The 17,759-nt window shown below is 46.9% G+C and overlaps 1 long non-coding RNA gene across 1 annotated transcript in view; it reads right to left on the bottom strand.

Moving 5' to 3' along the window:
* The window catches only part of LOC144509813 (uncharacterized), a 74,196-nt gene extending 66,388 nt beyond the window's left edge, over window positions 1-7,808 (bottom strand). Inside the window, exon 1 of the long non-coding RNA XR_013500527.1 lies at window positions 7,571-7,808. This is a non-coding gene — a long non-coding RNA (uncharacterized LOC144509813). The remainder of the gene's footprint in view (window positions 1-7,570) is intronic.
* Between the last annotated feature and the right edge of the window lie 9,951 nt (window positions 7,809-17,759).

Below are 17,759 nucleotides of genomic sequence, written 5' to 3' on the forward strand. Positions count from 1 at the left end.
CATAAAAAGTCATGGGATTCTCTTTGACCCGATTCCCTAAAGACATTTTATGGCCCCTTTTAGCCCTCCTAATTCCATGTTTAAGTTCCTTCCTGCATTCACTGCACTCCTCAAGGGCTTCATCAGTTTTTAGATGCATAGACCTAACACATGCTGCTTTTTTCCTTTTGACTAAGTTTACAATTTCCTTTCTTATGCATGGTTCCCGAATCCTGCCATTTCTATCCTTCACTTTTGCGGGGACATGTCTGTCCTGCACTTCAATCAACTGGCCTTTAAAAGCCTCCCACATGCCAGACGTGGATTTGCCCTCAAATAGCCGCTCCCAATCTACATTCCCCAGTTTCAGTCTAATTTGGATGTAATTAGCCCTCACCCAAATAAGCACCTTCACCCGAGGGCCACTCTTGTCATTACCAATAACTACCTGAAATCTAATAGAACTGTGGACGTGGAGCCCAAAATGCCCCCCCCCCCCCACTGAAACATCAATCACCTGGCCTGGCTCATTCCCTAATACCAAGTCTAGTAGGGCTCCCCCCTCCCTCCCTGGTTGGATTGTCAACAAACTGTATCAAAAAGCCCTCCTGGACACACCTAACGAATTGCTCTCCATCCAAGCCCCTGCCTGCAAGGGATTCCCAATCAATATGGGGGAAGTTAAAATCACCCATCACAACAACCCTGCTTTTTTCACACCTTTAGCATTTAGCAGAGTCAATCAATCAACCTAACCCGTGCACCTTTGGACTGTGGAAGGAAACTGGAGCACCCGGAGGAAACCCACACAGACATGGGGAGAATGTACAAACTCCACACAGACAGTGACCTAAACTGGGAATCAAACCCAGGTCCCTGGAGCTGTGAGGCAGCAGTGCTAACCACTGTGCCACCGTGCTGCCCCAATATGCTTTGCATTTAAGTTGATAGAGACTGCAAATTGGGTGGTGTTAGAGGAATTCAAAATACCCTGGGATTTGAAACACTAATAAAGACCAATAGAACAGATGGATTAACTTAGGATAAGAATCACAGACTGCCTTACACATATATTTTACAGAGGTACTGTCTGCATAGAGACATATATAACCACAGTTAGGGAATTAAAACATGTATTTTTGCAAGTGTATTGTTCAACAGGTATATATATATATCTGGGCTAATGGCACAGGGTTCTAAGGCATCATGGGAAATAGGGCAGTAAAGTGAACCACATTCCTTATAACAATACACCCATAGAAGTATAGCTCTTATTGGCATGGACCCTAGACAGTCCTTATGAATAGAAAATTCATAAGACAAAGACAAAGCTAGCGAGCTCAGATGGCCTAATGAACAGAAAAAGCCTTCAACCAGATAAAAGAATCTAGAACGGGCAACAGCTGGCCCTGAGAAAGTCAGGCGGAAACCACTAGAACTTGTTCCCTGCTGTCAGTGAATATCTGGAATTGGCCAAGGTGTATGACATTTACTAACGATGATTGGTTCATTTCCTACTGGGATGAGTCAGAGGGCGGGTAAAATGTCTCTTTGAAGTTGTATTATTGTATTGCCACTGATGTAACTTCAGAGAAGTGTTGGACCACCCAACCTTTTCTCTCCCAGCCTATGTTGCTCAATAAAGAAACATCTTTCACCAGGATACTGTGGTCACGAGTCTTTGTATTAGCTAAAGTTAAGCTCAGTACTTAGCCTCTGAAAAATCCCCCACAGGTGGCCTCCCTGGAGCAGTTGTAATCCTCATTTCTCCACTGTGCTGCATTCAGGCAATGCAATACATCCCAATTTGCAGGAACGGGCATTTTCTATTCAGCCTCTTGACATTCAATTGGGCCATGACTGATCAAATACTTGTCCCAGGGCAGGCTGTGTTCAGTTGGTTGTGTTCTCACCTGTGGGGGCGAGGTCTGTGCCTTCAATTCCCAAAGTAGGGGACTTAGTGCGAGCTTCATCGTGAGGGAGTGCTTCACTCTCAAAAAAACCCCTGACCGAGTGATCAAAAAAACTGATTTCCTGCCCACCTGTTCAGGGTGGATGGTTAAAAAAATGTTTAAGATATGGTCAGCGTTCAAGAATGTCTTTTAATGCCTATTTTTGAAAATCCTTCCCCTTATCGCCATTAGACACTGATCAGTTCATCACTATTCAATTCGAACCACATTAAGGTGCTTATTGTCTTCCAGGGTGTAACGACTGTAATTGATACCATTACGTTTTTTAAAAAACATTCTTTTAAATTGTGCTCATTGGGGAAGAGATGTCGGTTGTGACAAATGGTGCACTTCCCACTTCAGGACAATTGATGAGCACCACATTTATAAACATCCACTCCCTCCAGCACTGACGCTCAGTAGCAGCAGTGTGTACTATCTACAAGATGCACTGCAGCAATTCACCAAAGATCCTTAGACAGCACCTTCCAAACTCACAACCACTTCCATCTAGAAGGACAAGGGCAGCAGATACATGGTAACACCACCATCTGCAAGTTCCCCTCCAAGCCACTCACCATCCTGACTTGGAAATATATCGCCATTCCTTCGCAGTCGCTGGGTCAAAATCCTGGAATTCCCTCCCTAACGGCATTGTGGGTCAACACACAGCACATGGACTGCAGCGATTCAAGAAGGCAGCTCACCACCACCTTCTCAAGAGCAACTAGGGATGGGCAATAAATGCTGGCCAGCCAGCGACACCCATGTCCCACGAATGATTTTTTAAAAACTACTAGTTGGTGAGCAGGGTCAGGAGAGGTGGTATTGTTATGCAGTTGCATATATCAGTTAAAAAATGCGGTGTTTGACAAATGTAAATATTGAAAAGAAATGCTAAAACCACAAGAAGACATCATGGGCCCAATTCTCCCATCCCGACATGCAGGTTTTTTGACGTGTCAGGTTGGGAGATGCACGGGTCGGCCATTTTGCAGGATTCGCGCACGTGTTCCCGATGTATGCGCGTCTCCCATCACCAGAGAGCAGGCGAGGTCGGGACCACATTGGAAACCGGCGGGAAGATTAGGTAAGTGATTTTATTTTGTTTTTAATGTTATTTAAATGTGATTATTGGGCCCGGGACTGAATTCTCCAGGTCCAATAGCATCTCCCACCCTGCCAGGGGTATTTCACTCCGGCAAGGTTTGGAGTAGCTCCCCACGTTCGGGGAACTAGGGGGGACCCCGCCAGAGTGAAGAGGGGAGCAACCAGAGCCCCCCCAGGGATCAGGTGGCAGGGCATCGGCACTTTGCCCCTTGGGCAATGCCAGTGGGCACTTTGGCACTGCCCACCAGGCATAGGGCAGTGCCAAGGGGGCAGGGCCCATTGTGGACAGGGCCTAGGGCCGATCGGTGGGGGTCCCGCTGCCACTCTGCATGGGGATTTGGTCGGGGCTGGACGGAGGCCAGAGATGAGGGCGGGCTGGAGGGATGGTTTACCGGGATGGGTCTGCCTCCCGGGGTGGGGGGTTCTGCCTGGGTGAGGGGGAGTCTGCTGGGGTGGAGGGGGCGTGGGGGAGATCGTCACTGCTGGGGGGAGGGGGGTGCTGGAGATCGGGGCACTCCGGGATTTTGGGGGGGGGGGGGGAGGTCGGGCCTGGCCCAGGAATGGTTATGGGGGCCACAATCGGGCCATGGGACAGTTGAGGGGGGGCAGTATTGCGATCGGGAGCCTGACAGATCGGGGCCACTGCGTATGTGCAGAGTTCTGGAACTGTCAGACTCCGGCGTGAATAGGCCCCACCCCCCCGAGCTTTCAATGATATTCATGATTGTGACCTCTGCATTGCACAGAGTGGGGAGATTCGAGTCTGAACTCCCACTGAAAAAACAATCGTGAATTACACCAGTTTTCTCACCAATTCTGCACTTAGAATTGTTTTGGGAGAATCAGGCCCCATATAACATTGTCTTTTTAAAAAGCATGCGTCTTTCTTTGGATTTTAAACTGCGGCAGCAGGTTTGCAATGTTTGTATGCAAAGCAGCAGTCAGTGTTCCAACACAGCAAAACAGGCTTTTGAATTGAACCAATGAGTTTAAAGCAAGCACGCAGAGACAGAGGACAAATGGAATTCAAATGTGAGGTTTGTTGACAGCCTCAAGCCATTCAGATCGCAGGAACACTGTGAGGTAATACTAGGTATATAAACCCAAACAAGGGGGGCTTAACTGTTAGAGTAAGCTTGCCACCTCTTTAGTTAGGAGGAAGGAGAGGCGAGGCTCTCATATACAATCCTGCAGTAATTAATATGTATATATAGATTGGAATATCCCGAGGGTAAGGGGATTGGATGGGGAAGAGTTCGTTAGGTGTGTTCAGGAGGGTTTCCTGACACAGCATGTGGACAAGCCTACAAGAGGAGAGGCTGTACTTGATCTGATACTGACCAATGAACCTGGACAGGTGTCAGATCTCTCAGTGGGAGAGCATCTTGGGGATAGCGATCACAACTTTATCTCCTTTAGGCTTGCATTGGAAAAAGAGAGGATCAGGCAAGCTCGGAAAGTGTTTATATGGAGTAAGGGGAAATATGAAGACATTAGACAGCAAATTAGAGGAGTAAATTGGAAGGAGGTATTCTCGGGGAAATGTATTGAAGAGAGGTGGCAGTTTTTCAAGGAATGTCTGTCTAGAGTTCTACAGGACAACGTTCTGAGCAGACAGGGAGGTGTTGGTCAGTTAAAGGAACCGTGGTGCACAAAAGCTGTGCGGGACCTAGTCGAGAAGAAAAGGAAAGCGTACAAAAGGCTCAGAGAGCTTGGCGAAGATAGGGATTTAGAAGAGTATACGGCTTGTAGGAAGGGACTAAAGAAGGAAATTAGGAGAGCCAGAAGGGGTCACGAGAAGGCCCTGGCAGGTAGGATTAAGGAGAACCCTAAGGCGTTCTATAAATATGTGAAGAGTAAAAGGATGAGACGAGACGGAATAGGGCCTATAAAAGGTGAAGGCGGGAAAGTCCGTACGGAACCAGTAGAAATGGCAGAGGTACTCAATGAGTATTTTGCCTCGGTTTTCACAGAGGAGAAGGACCTGGGTGGATGTACTGCGGGCTTGCGGTGGACTGAAAGGATTGGGTATGTGGACTTTAAGAAAGAGGTTGTGCTGGAATCTTTGAATGGCATCAAGATAGATAAGTCGCCGGGTCCAGATGGGATGTACCCCAGGTTACTGTGGGAGGCAAGGGAAGAGATTGCAGAGCCTCTGGCGATGATCTTTGCGTCGTCGATGGAGACGGGAGAGGTGCCGGAGGATTGGAGGATTGCGGATGTGGTTCCTAATTTCAAGAAGGGGAATAGGGATAGCCCAGGTAATTACCGACCGGTGAGTCTAACCTCAGTGGTTGGTAAACTGATGGAGAAGATCCTGTGGGACAGGATATATGAGCCTTTAGAGAGGTTTAGTATGCTCAAGAATACTCAGCATGGCTTTGTCAAGGGCAGATCGTGCCTTACAAGCCTGGTGGAGTTCTTCGAAAATGTGACTAAACACATTGACGAAGGGAAGGCGGTAGATGTGGTTTATATGGATTTTAGCAAGGCGTTCGATAAGGTCCCCCATGCAAGGCTTCTAGAAAAAGTGAGAGGGCATGGGATCCAAGGGGTTGCTGCCCGGTGGATCCAGAACTGGCTTGCCCAAAGGAGGCAGAGAGTGGGTATAGATGGGTCTTTTTCTAAATGGAGGTCGGTCACCAGTGGTGTGCCCCAGGGATCTGTTCTGGGACCCTTGCTGTTTGTCATTTTCATAAATGACCTGGATGAGGAAGCGGAGGGATGGGTTGGTAAGTTTGCCGACGCCATGAAGGTTGGTGGGGTTGTGGATAGTCTGGAGGGATGTCAGAAGTTACAGAGGGACATAGATAGGATGCAAGACTGGGCGGACAAGTGGCAGATGGACTTCAACCCAGATAAATGCGTCGTGGTCCATTTTGGTAGGTCAAATGGGATGAAGGAGTACAATATAAAGGGAAAGACTCTTAGTACTGTAGAGGATCAGAAGGACCTTGGGGTCCGGGTCCGTAGGACTCTGAAATCGGCCCCGCAGGTGGAGGAGGTGGTTAAGAAGGCGTATGGTGTGGTGGCCTTTATCAATCGAGGGATTGAGTTTAGGAGTCCGGGAATAATGATGCAGCTATAGAAGACCCTCGTCAGACCCCACTTGGAGTACTGTGCTCAGTTCTGGTCGCCTCACTATAGGAAGGATGTGGAAAAGATTGAAAGGGTGCAGAGGAGATGTACAAGGATGCTGCCTGGATTGAGTGGCATGCCTTATGAGGATAGGCTGAGGGAGCTCGGTCTTTTTTCCTTGGAGAGACGAAGGATGAGAGGAGACCTAATAGAGGTGTATAAGATGTTGAGAGGCATAGATCGGGTGGACTCTCAGAGGCTTTTTCCCAAGGTGGAAATGTCTGCTACGAGAGGACACAGGTTGAGGGTGCTGGGGGGTAGGTACAGGGGAGATGTTAGGGGTAAGTTTTTCACAAAGAGGGTGGTGGGCGAGTGGAATCGGCTGCCGTCAGTGGTGGTGGAGGCGAACTCAATAGGGTCTTTTAAGAGACTCCTGGATGAGTACATGGAGCGTAATAGGATGGAGGGTTATAGGTAGGTCTAGAAGGTAGGGATGTGTTCGGCACAACTTGTGGGGCCGAAGGGCCTGTTTGTGCTGTAGTTTTTCTATGTTTCTATGTCTTCAGAAAATCACCATCTAAATTGAAGGAGATACCAGCTCAGAAAGGGTTCCAGACGGAAGCAACAGAAGGAAGTTCATACTTCCAACAGACGTCTGGTATTATATTATTTGAGAGTGGCTATATTCTGGACTTATTTCATAAGTAACATGAAAGAATATAAGAATAGTCTTATAATATTCGAACAGCATTCTATTGGGGAGTTTATTCAGTTTGTTAATCATTTTAATAAGTTTGTCACCAATTTTAAAATAAAGACCTGTTAATTGTTCATGATAGTGTCAGATCCTGCTTTAATTTACCAAAACCAGTAGCGTCCTACTACCTCACACACATTGGTATAAGATTACAAGGCGAGGTATCCCTTTGGGTGGTTCCAAAATCACGCAGAGGGTCACATCATCTCCATGTCATAACAGTATTGCATCAGTAAAAGGCACTATGCCCGGAATCAATTATTATCATTAATGGTGCAGTATATCAGATGTATCATATGATGGTCGACAATTTAAGATAATTCCAACTGCACCTTTCCAGGTCCACTTTCAGCCTCCAAGTATCTGCATCAAACACTAGCTTTACAAATGGGCAAGAGATGGGAAAGGGTCATTAAATCTAAAGAGATCTGTCCGACATTCTCTTTGTTTCTCTGGAGAAGTGACATCTTCCACCTAATAAGATGTTCACAGCTGCACACAATACCCTCAATGAGGTCTGACCAATGTCTCATACAATACACACTTCGCAAAAGTAAAATACTGCAAATGCTGGAAGTCTGAAATAAGAACGGAAAACATTTGAAATGTGCAGCATCTACAGAGCAGATATAATAGTTAATATTACAAGCCTCTGTCCTTTCAGCAGAACCGGTAAATTACTGTAAATTTTTACCCGATCCCTTTTTAATCCAACTCAAAAACCTTGGTCGGAACTTTCTAGCTGTTCACGCCAGCGGGATCTTCCAGTCCCGCCAACGATGGTGCACCTCCACCGCGGGTTTCACGGCAGCGAGGGGGCGTGTTCAACGGGAAATCCAGCTGCCGGCCAATGGTACGCCACCTCCCCTGGACGCGGAACACAGCGAGTTACACGATAAACCCGGCCTCTTCCTCGCTTTTGCGTCAGTGATTCAGGCTGAACGAAGAACAAAGAAAATTACAGCACAGGAACAGGCCCTTCGGCCCTCCAAGCCTGCACCAACCATGCTGCCCGACTCAACTAAAACCTCCTACCCTTCCGGGAACCATATCCCTCTATTCCCATCATATCCATGTATTTGTCCAGACGCCCCTTAAAAGTCACTATCGTATCTGCTTCCACTACCTCCCCCGGCAGTGAGTTCCAGGCACTCACCACCCTCTGCGTAAAAAACTTGCCTTGTACATCTCCTTTAAACCTGCCCCTTGCACCTTAAATCTATGCCCCCGAGTAATTGACTCTTCCACCCTGGGAAAAAGCTTCTGACTATCCACTCTGTCCATGCCCCTCATAATCTTGTAGACTTCTATCAGGTTGCCCCTCAACCTCTGTCATTCCAGTGAGAACAAACCAAGTTTCTCCAACCTCTCCTCATAGCTAATGCCCTCCATACCAGGCAACATCCTGGTAAATCTTATCTGTACCCTCTCCAAAGCCTCCACATCTTTCTGGTAGTGTGGCGACCAGAATTGAACACGATATTCCAAGTGCGGCTCCAGAATTTATCCATTAGCCCGCGATCCTTTCCCCTATGCATACTGTACCCATTCTTTAACTTCACTTCTAACCATCCGAAAATTCGGTGGGGAACACATTCCCATTGACTCCGAGTGCTCAGCAGCCATTCCACCCTCGAATGAGTGCTAAATGGCTGCAGGTGGGATTTCCGCTCCTTGGGAAGAAGTCCCACATAAAATCATTGTGTGGTCAGAGAGGGCAGGAACCTGAAGGGAGTCTGTTCATTGTCACGTACCCCCATTCTCCCCCCCTCCCCACCCCCCCCCTGCTGGTAAACCTGCCAATGCGGAAAGTGAAATTCTGACCCTTGGCCCAAACTTTCATGCTTCTGTCCGTGTCAGACGGGGGTGGCAGGGATTTAAAAATGGTGGGCAGGTCCCAATCCTCAGATTCTTGCCCCCTTTCTCGTTTCTGGCTAATTTTCCCTGTGCGGGTTATGTGTGCCAGTAGCAAGTCCACATGCAGCACTCCAAACCCTGCCAGCTCCTTCAGGGGGTGGGCATTTCAGACCACCTCACAATTTTGATGGAATCACAAACATTCCAAATTGGGAGCTGGAGTAGACCAGATGGCCTGTTGATCCTGCTCCACTGTTCAATATGATCACGGCTGATCCTGTTCTACAACTTGAGTCCCCCTGCCCACTCTCCATCTCTCTTAATTCACCGAGCGACCAAAGGTCTGACTACCCCAGATTTGCAAATATCCACGATGGAGCATCCAGAACCCTCTGGAGTAGAGAATTCCAAAGACTCACAACTTTTGAGTGAAGGCACCGTCTGATTTTTGTATGGTCGGGGGTGGGGAGGCTACATCTGCAATCCCAGGGAAATCATCCGGTGGATGCAAGGGTAAACCTAGACCTGAAGATTAATGGAATAGAAATGAATAACAAAGTCAGGATTGAGATCAGGACATGAGCAGAGAGAGGTGAGAGAAGCATTCACTGGTGTTGGCCAAGTTGATTAAGAAGTTCAAAACCAGTCCCCAGCAATTCCGCCGTGAACTGGTCTAGTACTGGTCTAGTACTGGTCTGAACTGGCTTTTCCTTCTGGATATTTCAGGAAACAAATCGTAAGTAAGCACCAATCGGGAGCTCAATTCAGGTTAAGACATTGGCGTGGCTTTGTCCAATGAGTCAATTTTTTCTCAGCTGGATCGTCAACAGTGGTCTCCCAGCAGCCAGTGTCTACATTGAGATGAGCAGCAGGAGCTACGACATAAAGAGCACATCAAAAATCTTTCTGTGATCAAGTATGTCCCAAACGTTAATTGGATAAAATCGCTTTGGTACAAGGAGCTCATAGCAGCATGGCTGAGCAGATCATCTATACCACTCTAAGATACAGCACGGAGAGAGTGCTGCACTATTGGAGGTACCATAATTCGAATGAGGCAACCCCCCATCCCCCCCACTGCCCCCGCCCCCTCCATTTGCTCCCCCCCCAACACCCGCTGCCGTCAACTCCCTGCTTAGGTACATACCGTAAGAAGTTTAACAACACCAGGTTAAAGTCCAACAGGTTTATTTGGTAGCAAAAGCCACACAAGCTTTCGGAGCTGCAAGCCCCTTCTTCACCTGAAGAAGGGGCTTGCAGCTCCGAAAGCTTGTGTGGCTTTTGCTACCAAATAAACCTGTTGGACTTTAACCTGGTGTTGTTAAACTTCTTACTGTGTTTACCCCAGTCCAACGCCGGCATCTCCACATCATAGGTACATACCAACAAGCCTAACACACTGCTTGAAGAACAACACAGGAGTGTTGCCAATGTCTATGCCAATATTCATCCCTCAATTAGGATGACTAAAACAGATTATCTGGTATCTACCTCATTGCTATTTGTGGAGTCTTGCAGAACATTTAAGTTTATTTCACACGCCACACTTGCAGGCAGTAACCCCAGGATATTCTTATCACTCTTGGGCTGAGTTTGAACTTAAGTTCTAAAGATAAATGTTTCTCCCTGCAGAACTTTTTTTAAAATTTCTACAATTTTAACTTTAATAAATGGTATTTACAAGTGATTATTTATATGTTCACTGCATAATTATTATTTTTTTAAATGCACCCCAAATAGCTCTGTATAAATGCTGTTAAACTGAACAAAACAGCACGGTGGCACAGTGGTTGGCACTACTGCCTCACAGCACCAGGGACCTGGCTTCGATTTCTGGCTTGGGTCACTGTCTATGCGGAGTCTGCATGTCCTCCCCGTGTCTGCGTGGGTTTCCTCCGGGTGCTCCGGTTTCCTCCCACAGTCTGAAAGATGTGCTGGTTAGGGTGCATTGGCCGTGCTAAATTCTCCCTCAGTGTACCCGAACAGGTGCCGGAGTGTGGCGATTAGATGATTTTCACAGTAACTTCATTGCAGTGTTAATGTAAGCCTACTTGTGAAACTAAAAGCTTTAAAACCAGTCCCAGAAAGGCCATGCTGCATCATGTCATTTAAGCCTGTGTGGCAGTGAGACAGAAATATTTGGGATTTATCTAACATGTCATCACATCTTTAGAATGCCCTAATTTGAGAAACTTACTATGTGCAATGAGATAAACGATTTACTAATCTGTTTCTCACAGCATTCACGAGAGGAATTTTCACTGGAACAATTTCAGGACTCCCTCCTCTGCAGAAACTGTCAAATGAGTGTTCACGCCCATTTCAGTGGGCGAATCAGCCCTCTGTTAAGTAACTCAGTCAAAAGGCAGGACTCACTGGATATTTCACCCACAGCCAGATTAGGTTGTGGTTCGGGAGTGCGCCTCCAAACCTGCCACATTCTCCCTCAGAGGTGACAGTGCTACCAACGGAATCAAGCTGACAAGAGTAGCAATTGCTCAATGTCATCGATATCCCACACTGAGCTAAATGACCATTCTGCCTGTTTTGGTGCCAACACATGGGGGTAACTTGGCTAGGACACCGAGAGAACTTCCTGTTTAATCCAAAACATCTTCTGTTCAGAAGCAGCAGTACAGAGTGTTCCGAGGGCAAAGCACACAGGAGATGTTAATGCAGCCAGGTTTCCAATAGCAATAACTCGGCGCTGCGATACGCAAGAGGCTGGACATGGTTAGCTGAGCAGAGTCCATTCAGCAATCAGTGTAATGTCTACACTCATCTACTAGCAACTGCCAATTAACATGCAGCTCAGTGGCCTTGCCAGTCAGGTCTCCTTTGACATGTCAGCAAGACAGATGGATTGAGGAAACAGCCATTAGTACCAACGTGCCTCACAAACCACGCTGTTTGGAGTCTTAGTTCAAAATTTGACACAATCACATCTTGAGTTCCTGCCCCAAATTATAGAAAATATTTGGCTTACTGTAATGAAGCCTCCTTTAGTAATTGAGGCGACTGTAGTCGGTCTTCAGATTTCTGTTAGAATCACAGAAGGAGGCCATTTGGCCCAACTTTGGCTAGCTCACTGCAAGAGTAACTGACCCAATGCCACTCCCCCACCTTGCCCCCCCAGCCCTGAAAATCTTTTCTCTTCAGATAATAGCTCTTCTGAAAGCCTCAATCAAACCTGTCCCCACCACACTCTCAGGCAGAACTTTCCAGATCTTAAATCATTCGCAGCAAAGAAAGGGGTTTCCTCATGTGGCTATTTGTTTTGTTTGCCAATTGCCTCAAATCACTGAGAACAGTTTCTCCCTCTCTGTTCTGTCCAGACCCCTCATGATTTTGAACACCTCGATCAAATCTCTCAACCTTCACTCAGAAAAACAGCTCAGTTTCTGCAATCTATCCACATTGCTAAAGTTCCTCATCCCTAGAATAATTCTTGTAAACCTTTTCGATCATAGAATCCCTACAGTGCAGAAGGCCATTCAGCCCATCGAGTCTGCACCGACCACAATCCCACCCAGGCCCTATCCCCATGACCCCACACATTTAGCCTAGCTAGTCCCCCTGACACCAAGAGGAAATTTAGCAAGGCCAATCCACCTAACCCACACATCTTTGGACTGAGAGAAGAAACCAGAGCACCCGAAGGAAACCCATGCAGACATGGGGAGAATGTGCAAACTCCACACAGGCAATGACCCAAGCCGGGAATCGAACCGGGGTCCCTGGCGCTGTGAGGCAGCAGTGCTAACCACTGTACTACCGTGCTGTCCTTTTCTGCACTCTCTCTAAAGCCTTCACATCTTTCCTAAGGAGTGACACCCAGAACTGGACACAATACTCCAGTTGAGGCTGAACCAGTGTTTTATTCAGGTTCACAATAATCTCCTTGCCTTATTTCCTCTATACCTCAATTTATAAAGCTCAGGATTCCTTCTTAACCTGTCCTGCCACCTTCACTGATGTGCGCACATGGAGAATCATAGAATCCATACAGTGCAGAAGGAGGCCATTTGGCCCATTGGGTCTGCAACGACTCTCAAACAGAGCACGGCACCCAGGCCCTATCCCTGTCGTCCTAACCTATACATCCTGGGACACTAAGAGGCAAATTTACATGGCCAATCAACCTAGCCCGCACCTCCTTGGAGTGTGGGAGGAGCACCCGGAGGAAACCCACGCAGACACGGGGAGAATGTGCAAACTCTGCACAGACAGTGACCCTAACAGGGAATTGAACCCAGGTCCCTGGCGCTGTGAGGCAGCAGTGCTAACCACTGTGTCACTGTGCCCCAGGGCTGGGTTTAATGGAATGATGACCAGAATCTTGCATTACCTCAAGCGATAGCCTAGCCAAGTTTGCAGAAAAATCCAATCGCACTGTCGCTCAGTGACACAGACTCTCACTATCTCACTGAAACAGAGCTGTGGTTTTCATCTCTCTGCTGACATCTAGTGAAAAAAGAAAAGATCACACTTGGACCATATCATTACTCTAACAGTAACAGGGAGAGCACTGGTTACCTCAGCAGGCTAGACAGCTAGTGTGTGGATGGGATTGACTCCAATAGCATGAGTCCAGCTGAGGAGGACTCATGGCCTGCCTCCTCACCCTGCCCATAGATAAAAAATCACCTCACTGTGCTGTGCTTTCGAAAACAATCACCAAGGACCTGCCAATGGACAGAGAACTTAAGAAGCAGCAGATATTAAGACCATTTACAAAGAGTATTAATAGTCTTAGCTCTCCTCTAAGTTGGCCATCACTTTCCACCTCTGACTAACCCCTTGGGTAAAAATGTGGGGCGGACTGTTTAAATCTGTCCGTGAATTTGGAAAATGTTAACTTCTTCGGAACTATTGTATCTTCGATTGGTAAACTGTCCCACAACAAACAAAAGCCCCTGTTTTTGCTTGGAGTATATTCACTTTAGATGAGACCTTTCACTGAAGCACAAAATCACACTCTCAGAATTGTCACAATGCAGAAAGATGCCATTCGGCCCATTATGTCTGTACCAACTCACTGAATGAGCATTCCCCATTAGTGCCATTCCCGTACCCCTGCACATTGTTTCTATTCAAAAAATCTCCTAATGTCCTCTTGAATGATCCATTGAATCTGCCTCCACCACACTTCCAGGTAGTGCATTCCAGACCCCAATCACTCTCTGTGTGAAAAGGTTTTTTGTCACATCACACTTGCTTCTTTTCACAAATTACTGTGCCCTGTCTTTCTCGATTCTTTTAACTACACTGTCCAGCCCACATAATGTCTACAATTTTCCAGTCTTCTGGCATTTCTGCAGAGTCTATGGCCAGTTCCCTTGCAGCTCAAACCTTATTTGGTTGTTTGGGGGTCAGATGAAGATCCTGTGGCACCATTCAAAGAAAAGTAAGATTTGTCCCAGCATTCTGGCCAATGACCCTCCATCGGCCAAAACCAACAAAAACACATGGGGTGGGATTTTCCGGCTACACACCCCAAGGTCGGAAAATCCCGCCCGATGTCAACAGACCTTTGCATAGTCCGTGTCCTGCCCACCACGATTCCCGTGGCGGGCTGGACGGGAAAATTCCGCCCCTTAACTTGTCATTCATTCAGTATTCGTGAGATTTGTCTGCGTGGGTTTCCTCCAGGTGCCCCGGTTTCCTCCCACAGTCTGAAAGACGCGCTGGTTAAGTGCATTGGCCATGCTAAATTCTCCCGTCTACCCGAACAGGCGCCGGAGTGTGGCGACTGGGGGATTTTCACAGTAACTTCACTGCAGTGTTATTGTAGGCCTACTTGTGACACTAATAAATAAACTTGAACTTAATTTGTACATTCACCGATATAGCAGTGACTGCGATTCCAAAGCACTTTGCATTCTTTTCAACGGCCTAAAAGCCATTATATGTATATGAAGACTGGAACTGTCTCCAGGAAAGACAACCCCAGTCCAGCTATTCTGTGCCAGAATTCAAAAACTAACAACTGAATACATAGTTTAATTCTTAACCTTAACTTCTCAATTCATTCTAGGGGATTTTCACAGTAACTTCATTGCAGTGTTAATGTAAGCCTACTTGTGACTAATAAATAAATAAACTTTTTCATTTATCTCATTTTCTCATGCCAGAAAGCGACTCTTTTTCAGCTACAGAAAGCAAATGCACTGCAAGAACCACACAGACAAAAGTAAAACACAGCAGCTCCTGGAAATGTGAAATCCACAGCCATTAAGAGAATAAAACTGAATTAAGCACAAGGCCAACAACATTACATCACAACAGGACATAGCAGGAGATGTTTTGGGGCAGTTCGGTGGCATGGCAGTTCGTGCTGCTGCCTCACAGCGCCAGGGACCCAGGTTCAATTCCGGCCTCGGGTCACTGTCTGTGTGGAGTTTGCACATTCTCCCCATGTCTGCGTGGGTTTCCTCCGGGTGCTCCGGTTTCCTCCCACAGTCTAAAGATGTGCGGGTTAGGTTGATTGGCCATCCTAAAATTGAACCTACTGTCAGGGGGATTAGCAGAGTAAATGCGTGGGGTTGCGGGAATAGGGCCTGGGTGGGATTGTGGTTGGTACAGACTCGATGGGCCAAACGGCCTCCTACTGTACTGTGGGGATTCTATGATGTAACAGTTTATAAGCTAACACAGAGATCGGGAAGGATAGGAGAGGGGGATGTGGTGGGGAGGGTAGGAAGAAAAGTTCTATAATAGGGTGAAGGGCAGCTGTGCTTAAATGATAACGGTGCAAGGCAAATCATAGAATCATAGAAACCCTACAGTGCAGAAAGAGACCATTTGGCCCATCGAGTCTGCACCAACCACAATCCCACCCAGGCCGTACCTCCATATCCCTACATATTTACCCACTAATCCCTCTAACCTACGTATCTCAGGACACTAAGGGGCAATTTTAGCATGGCCAATCAACCTAACCCGCACATCTTTGGGATAGTCTAGTGTTAGGGACCAGATCAGAAACTCTAAGGTATGTTATGAAGTTGGCCTAGACCCCAACTATTTTTGATTTGACATTAGTGTGAGAATAAGGTGTTTCACTCCAACTGTGATTCTGTTGACCCACTAGGGAGACTTTCTTAAAATAAACTTTATTTAACAATACAGTTTAACTATAACAAAAATAATTATCATAAATTTAACCAATTGAAATACTTAAACATGACAAGCTATAATTCTTAGCTGCTAGCTATCTCTACTAGTTCCAATTTAAGCAATATTCCCCATAGACATAAACTTTTCTTCAGAGCCAGTTGGCAAAAATACACTGTCTTCCATGGGTTGCTAGTCTTCCTTTTAGCATTTCTGGACAGAGGTACAGAGAGACACCTGTCTTCTGACTATCAGATAGCAGCCTCAAGAGAAAGACCTGTCTTCACACAGCAGAACTCCAGAAAGACCGAGAGAGGGGGAGAAAATATCTCTTGCCTTTTGCAGACCTCTGGAAAGAGATACCCATTTTCTAGCCGATCCAAGACTTCAAATTCCAGAGAAGGGAAGAGAGAAAGAGCTGCACATTTCAAATTCAAACAGTAGCTGCCTGCTTGTCTCTCTAAGCCGAGCTCCGCCCATTCACATGACTTTCTCCTGTCAATTAACCTAACCAAACCCTGCTCTGAAACCCAGGCGACAACTCTGATGGCATGATGGCTCGCACTGCTGCCTCACAGTGCCAGGGACCCGGCCATGCTAAATTGCCCCTTAGTGTCCAAAGACATGCAAGTTAGTGGGATAAACACATGAGGTTACAGAGATAGGGCTTGAGTAAGATGCTCCGACGGAGAGTCGGTACAGACTCGATGGGCCAAATGGCCTCTTTCTGCACTGTAGGGATTCTATGATTTCTATAACAACAGCAGCATTTAAAAAGCATTTGGATAAGTACATGGAATAGAAAGGATTAGAGGGTTATGAGCCAAACACGGGCAACTGGGACTAGCTAGGAGGGTACCACGGTCGGCATGGACCGGTTGGGTTGAAGGGCCTGTTTCCGTGCTGTATTGCTCTATGGCTCTGGAACAAAACTGCATCAACTCAGATTAAAACCAACACCCTGATAATTAGGAGCAATTATTCTTCTTCATCTCAGCAATGTGAAACTGTTAGTTGTAGACAAATCGGCATTGCTTGAATCTCAGGGTTTGGCAGGGGGGTGTATACCCAGGCTTGGGGTGTTTTTTCCGGGTGTATTTCCAGGTTTTGCAGGGAGCTTTCCTGGGTTTTTAGGGAGTATTCCCAGGTTTATTCCTGGGTTTTGGGGGTTTATTCCCCGGTTTTGGGGTTTAAACCCAGGATTTTGGGGGTTTATTCCTGTGTTTGGGGGGGTTCCCGGGTTTTATTCCCAGTTTCTGTGGATATTCTGGGTTTTTGGGGTTTATTCCCGGTTTTCCAGGGAGTTTTCCTGGGATTTGGGGCTTTACTCCTGGGTTTTGGGGTTTACTTCTGGGTTTTGGGGTTTATTCCTGGATTTTGGGGTTTATTCCTGGATTTTGGGGTTTATTCCCAGGTTTTGGGGGTTTATTTCTGGCATTTGGGGGTTTATTCCTGGGTTTTGGGGTTTATTCCCAGCATTTGGGGGTTTATTCCCGGGGTTTGGGGGTTTATTCCCAGGTTATTCCCGGAATTTGGGGGTTTATTCCCGGGTTATTCCCAGGTTTTGGGGGTTTATTCTGTTTTTCAGGGAGTTTTCCCGGGATTTGGAGGTTTATTCCTGGGTTTTGGGGTTTATTCCCAGGTTTTGGGGGTTTATTCCCGGTTTTCAGGGGGTTTTCCCGGGTTATGGGATTTATTCCCGGGTTTTGAGGGATTTCTGGGGGATTCCCGGGTTTCTGGGGTTTATTCCCGGTTTCTGGGGGTTTTCCCGGGTTTATTCCCGGTTTCTGGGGGTTTTCCCGGGTTTATTCCCGGTTTCTGGGGGTTTTCCCGGGTTTATTCCCGGTTTCTGGGGGTTTTCCCGGGTTTATTCCCGGTTTCTGGGGTTTTCCCGGGTTTATTCCCGGTTT

The sequence above is a fragment of the Mustelus asterias genome, chromosome 22 (assembly GCF_964213995.1).
Source record: "Mustelus asterias chromosome 22, sMusAst1.hap1.1, whole genome shotgun sequence".
In the NCBI taxonomy this organism is placed as follows: domain Eukaryota; kingdom Metazoa; phylum Chordata; class Chondrichthyes; order Carcharhiniformes; family Triakidae; genus Mustelus; species Mustelus asterias.